The sequence below is a fragment of the Tribolium madens genome, unplaced genomic scaffold (assembly GCF_015345945.1).
Source record: "Tribolium madens isolate multiple individuals breed KSU strain unplaced genomic scaffold, Tmad_KSU_1.1 Scaffold_2;HRSCAF=44;Tcas5.2_LGX, whole genome shotgun sequence".
Lineage (NCBI taxonomy): Eukaryota > Metazoa > Arthropoda > Insecta > Coleoptera > Tenebrionidae > Tribolium > Tribolium madens.
The window spans coordinates 7,250,639-7,256,996 of NW_025400995.1; the positions used below are offsets into that span (position 1 = coordinate 7,250,639).

Genomic DNA, 6,358 nt, shown 5'->3' on the forward strand with positions numbered 1-6,358 from the left:
TTTCTCAGAATGACATGAAATTGAAAATTTAGTTAGCTTTTGGGACACCTGTATAGCAGATGTAATTCTTTGTTAAAAACAAAAACAATTACAGATCGTGAAAAATTTTCTAACATGTTATTTAAAATATTGGAAGTCAATTTTCGTCTTGTCTGTCAAAATCTGTAACAAGTTATTTCCGTTAAGTAAATAAATTGTCAACTGTTACATTTCCTCTCAGATTTCGACGATAAATTATGTGAACGAATTTTGGCGTCATTGTATTTTGAGATGCAGACTAGAATTAATTACTAGCTAAAAATGATAATTGCAAAGACTATTAGGAAGGGAATGCCGTATAATGGCCTAAGGGTACCGCACGTATGCACCGAGAAATATGAGAGAGGGCGAATTTTCGCGTGAACGGTGGCAGACTGCCGCTCCGCCGCCTCTCGCAAACGGCACTATTCACCGTGTGGGCGGATCAACCCCGTTCTAATTTGGTTGGGCTTGCGTGACGTTTACTACGTGGGCGTCATTCATGAAATACGTTCATGACACCGACCGTTCTGGGTAGAAATTGTTTTTAATATGCAATCTGTTGCGCTAACATTTCGTGGATTCAAACGATATCGACAATTGCACTTTGATCTATTTCAATAAAAAAACTTAAATGTAAAACTATCACTTACACTTTTATTGGGTTTTCCAATCGCGGGCGTTACATCACGTCACCTTCCTTGGACGCCGTGGTGTCTAATCAATGGAGGTTTGTGCCGAAAATCTTTGTGAACGAAGGGTCACGAGCGAAGTTTTTTGTACAGCTGCTCTCACAACTTAAGGGTTGCTATAAATAAGTTGTATTTCAGCAATAAACTAGAATTCTCTAAGTACTTGACACTTTTGCACCAAGATTTCATTTTTTACTAATAAGCTATATATAAAGTTCAACAATAAGACGTCGGTACAATTTATTTTTATACTTTTATATCAGATTGAAAATATTTAATAATAATAATCTAACAAACTTTTTAAAAATAAAGTTATTTTTTTTAAGTCAAAGTAATTTAGTAGTTTTGTTAGTATGTTGTTTTAAATATTGGTGCAATAATAAGTTGTTTGATATCAAAAAGTTTTTAAATATAAATTATTAGTACATCAGTTAGAAACTAATTCTTAAAAGTAAATAATTTTTAAGAGAGCCAAATGACCGAATTTTGTCACTCCACGGGTTTGAATCTCCAACCTTCCGCATTCAGGGTGGATATGTAATCAATATACCTGTGGGAGGGTGATTTTTCTCACTAGAATTATTTCAACCAATAAATATGCAGTTGAATTGATTGCATAATATATTTTTTATATTTTATGTTTATCATAATTATATTTGTGTACGTATTATTAAAATTGTTTTTTAACTATCTCACAAAATAATTTTAATGAGACATTTTTTAACAGTGTAGTCGTAATAGAACTTTTGTTGTATAATCTACTAATTTCCAATTTGTTTTCGTAATAATTAAAATAGTTATGGATAGCTTTTGTATCTCCGATAACATAAACAGTATTACATAATGCTTAAAGTGTGATGAAAGATAAAATTTTAACTGTAAATTTTTTAGCTTATATCTGTTATTTGGTTTTCTGATCTCGCTTTTAATTAGTGAAGATTTGTTTTGAAATCCGAGAAGTTTTGGTGGACGCGCCGTGCCGGTTTGTTTTTAATATTGTTTTGTGTGTGTTGTTACTAGATAATTTTGGTTTTTGTAGCAATTTGGCTGGTAGTTTAATAGGTCAAATAGATGCCAGTGTAATACGTTTGAACTAAAACTTTAATTTGGATCACGTAGTAATTGAAATTCCTTCGTGTATGAGTCGACATTTCTTTATAATTCAAATGTATGTTTTCTCATGAGACGTTGCGCGCTTAAATTTAATCATTCAATTCAGATTTGAATTTCAAGTGACAGGCGTTTAAAAAATGCGAAAGGAGATAAATATATCTAACAAACGTTGCTTGAATTTCCGTATTTTCCCTTGTCCAATGACGTATAAGGTTGGGTCGCGTATTTTCAGATTGAGGACTTGTAAGAACTTGATCCTTTTTTTCGGGGCGGTATTGTTAAATTCGCGATTGCGAATGGAAAACGAAATAAGTTATTAACAGAGTGAATAAAATTATGTGCTTTACTAGATTTGCTGAATCTTTTGCCAGCAGACGTCATAATAGCGGACGCCTACTCTCCTCAAATTTACTCGAAACGTTGACACAAACATTTCTAATTTACGAATGGACTTCAAGTACGTCACTGCACACAAACCGCACATGTTTTATACTATCTTACTAAAGCCAAACTCCCTACTCGCCAAAGGCTCACTATTAACTCAACTGCCTTTTTATGCCACTCCGCAACCCTTATTTACAAACGGCGATACAAACAAATTACCCAACTTTTGACATTCAAATAGCGCAAAAACTTTTTGAAAAAATTGTTTTATGATCAGTTACCTAGTAACTCGTCTTTATTGAAACGATGTGCTAATTATCATTCAAACTGGGTTTGAGGAAGCGTTATTGAGTAAGCTTGTGAGACATCAGCTTGGTTTAGCGAACTGTAAAAGATCTAAGCTTAAGTCTATTTGCAAGGCATACTTCATGAAGTAATTGTTGAAGTAAGAAGTAATAATTGAAAGTAATTATAAAAATTATTTCAGATGTTTGTAATAAATTTTTAATGTGTTGATGTCATTTGAAGGCTCAGAAGAACCAAGTTATAAACAAATGAAAGTTATACAAAGTTGTCTATACTGTTTCTTATTTATTATTCAGTGAGTGGAGGCTATTGTGTATTATTATTGTGTATTATAGTGTCTATATTACTCTATTAAGAAGGCTGTCAAAATCGAGCAATGCACAATATAAATGCCTCGCTCGACCAGTGTTACAAAGTTCGAATAAAACGGATTCTCCACCAAGAACACACTGAAGTTATAGATTTTTTGCTCACGCGTATAAAGATCACGCATTACTGTGTGCTTTGAATACCCACCAGAAAAATGTTATAAGCGAAATGTAAATTTCGATTTTTTAAGAAGGAAGTATGTAAGTGGGAAAATTTGAACAAGATTTAGGAAAAGTTTTGTCGATTTTTGCATAATTTTGAAAGTTCTCGTGTAAGACAAGTGTTGTCGATCGATATTTCACACTTGCTACTAATTTCTCTCATTCATCGGTTGCGAGCAATGAGCATCCTCCACGAGTGAATTTTGCGCTTTATTGATTTCACCGAGTAAATCGTGAAACATTAATGAGTTTTACAATAAATTTAAACCGGCGTAGATTGAACGTAATAGAGAGCCAGTGTACACAGGTCAACAGGTCAGTGGTATAAAGTGGAATTAAAAGTTAATTACATTTTGTAATGTGGAACTCTGGTCGGTTGGCCGAGTCACATTTGCATTTTTACTTGCAACGTATTGCATTTACTAATTTAAATTTTCTATTCTTCCGACTTTCTACATAAAGCATTTCGCACTGCAAGTATCAACTAGATTTTTAATATGTGGCGGGTTTTTAACGTTTTTCGAACTTATCTTTAACTGGCTTGAACGAAGCCCCACCAAGCAGAGCATAAGGGTCTCTCATGTTGCGAGATCAATTAATTTCCAATAAATTCTGTACTAATTACTGAGATTACAATTTTAAATAAAACAAAAGAGCTTTTTAGTGCGTCACAATTATCTGCAGCGTTCTAATGCACACTTCCGTCGACTAGTAGCTCAAATAATTGTGTAAACGCATAGTAGCAGCAAAGTGACGAGAAGGTTGTTATCGAATTATTTGTTCAAAGGAAACACGTTCCACCCACACATTACAGACGCCATTTATAATATATTCTTTTGATCCGGAAAACATTCGTACGTCGTTCGAAATCTAAATTTAAAGCACATAGAAATATATTACTTATGGTATATATACAGGCTGTATTAGGAAAAACGCCCCAAGCCATAACTCCATTATTTTTAAAGTTATGACAATACTTCTTAGAACAAAGTTGAACATTTTTTGTCATCTATCGTTTGGGATAGATGCTAAATTAATGCTGTTTTCTGTTTAATGGAACACCCTGTATATTTTACCACTTTTGGATTCTTTGTTTAATTGTCTTTTAACATGTTTTAGTACCATGTGCCTAAAACCAACCGTTCGTGAGATATGAGTCAATTAAAAATTTATTAAAGTAGGCAGTGGAAAACAATAATATTAAGTAATGTTGACAAATATTATTACTTTGCATTTTCTCTTATTATTTTTATACTTTTTGGTGTTCTGGTGATAATAAAAGCAATAAAAATAGTTGGAGACCACAACGCCTTTACACTGGCCGGTTTCCAATAAGAGAAGTTCCAATTCGTCGACCTGAAGAAAATTTGAGGATGTTTGGGGTTTTTAGAAAACCTAAATTAGAACAATTGCGTGCGATAAGCCAACGTTACTTGCAATTTCTTGAATTCATGTTCTTGCATTTTCTTCAATACCTATCTAAGTCTGTATCTCTTTGAAATTGGAGATGTTTTAATTTGGGTTTTCTAAAAGCCCAAAACATCCTCAAATTTTCTTTAAGTCGCTTAAATTTTCGACGATTTGGAACGTCTCTCATCAGAAATCACCCAGTGTAAAAGCGTAGTGCTCCCCCACATTATCATCCATGATTAACATTAAAAAGTATAAAAACAGTAAGAGAAAATGCAAAGGAATAATATTGGTCAACATTACTTGATATTATTGTTTTCCACTGCCTACTTTAATAAATACACTATTTGGTGAATATCTCTCGAACGGTTAGTTTTAGGCATATGGTACTAAAACTTTTTAAAAGAGAAAATGCAAAGGAATAATATTGGTAAACATTACTTGATATTATTGTTTTCCACTGCCTACTTTAATAAATACACTATTTGGTGAATATCTCTCGAACGGTTAGTTTTAGGCATATGGTACTAAAACTTTTTAAAAGAGAATTAAACAAAGAATCCAAAAGTGGTAAAATATACAGGCTGTTCCATTAAAAAAGATAAAGTTGAAGAGATTTCCGGTGAAACAGAAAACAGCATTAATTTACCATCTATCCTAAACGATAGATGACAAAAATGTTCAACTTTGTTCTAAGAAGTATTGTCATAACTTTAAAAATAACGGAGTTATGGCTTGGGGCGTTTTTCATAATACAGCCTATATATGTATTCATAAATATGAAGCAATATTTAAACCTCAAAAATGACCTATAAAATGATGTTAATTTAAAATTCGTGTCCGAACTCTATTTTACAGCTCTTGGAATGTTGTTATGGAAATTTATTTTTTTTTGTAATAACTTTGGAACCATTGGACCAAATATTATAAAATTTGGAATAGTTACTTGCGAGAACATACCCTTTAGGCTAGTAATTACGAAAACCGGATACATCTACTCAATTTCCGGTTTCAGCATTTGCAGGTCACATTTTTTGTGTTTTTTCGGTTTTTTTGGCTTTTAACACTAATGTTTTATTGCTTAAATCTAAAGAGTAATCAATTTTGATTAAAAAACGCATAACCTTTGTTACCTATTTCCCTTTTTTTTTTTTTATATATATAAAATAGGTAACACCTTGGCAGCTCGTATTTCGGAGGAGAGCTGATCGTGGGGTTTTTCTYTATGGGCGCCACCCAGTCGAATAAAGGGCCTCTAGTACCACGTGACTGGGAACGTAGCACTCAGCCGACAAAATAAAATAATAAATTAAGGGATATATTTAAAAAATTAAAATATAATTTKATAAATTAAAATTAAGTTTAGATTCAAAAAAAAAATAAATGAAATATAGCGCTATATCCCTTACAGTTGTGAAAGTAAAAATTAAATTGAAAATTCTAGTTTAATAAAAATAAATTGTAGTGTATTAAAATGAAAAAAAAAAATTGTATGAAGAAGATATTAATGAAATTAAATTTAAGAGATATTTAATAACGAATAAACCGCAAAATCGTCGAACTTAGGCCTAAACTTATCTGAACCTGATAGGAGGAGGCGGCGGAGACRACAGGTACAAAATGCGGAGCGATAGGTCTCTGTTTGGCCTCTGTAAAGACAGGAAAATTTCCCCCTTACTTGCGTCCCTAATTCATACGAGAGAATAATTAGTATACCGTAAGATGTACAGATTTTATATTACCTCAGCGAGGGATGGTCGGTACTTGAAGAAAARGTACGGGGTTCGTATCGGGACGATAATCGAGATTTTAAATAATTCGAGACGGAAACGGTAGCTCTGGAATATATTATTGAAATAGTGAATGAAAAATTATTGCTCTTTTACCCTTTCTCGCAAGTTTCCT

The 6,358-nt window shown here is 32.6% G+C and overlaps 1 protein-coding gene across 2 annotated transcripts in view; it reads right to left on the minus strand.

The window, feature by feature from the left end:
• The window catches only part of LOC123006126, a 35,479-nt gene extending 29,127 nt beyond the window's left edge, over positions 1-6,352 (minus strand). The window contains exons 1-2 of one of the 2 annotated variants that reach the window (XM_044400339.1): positions 6,196-6,352; positions 6,038-6,139 (exon numbers count right to left, since the gene is read on the minus strand). The gene's annotated coding sequence lies outside the window, so the exon portion shown is untranslated. Of the gene's footprint in view, positions 1-6,037 lie in introns of both variants that reach the window. The other variant, XM_044400337.1, reaches the window with a different exon arrangement.
• Positions 6,353-6,358: the final 6 nt, after the last annotated feature.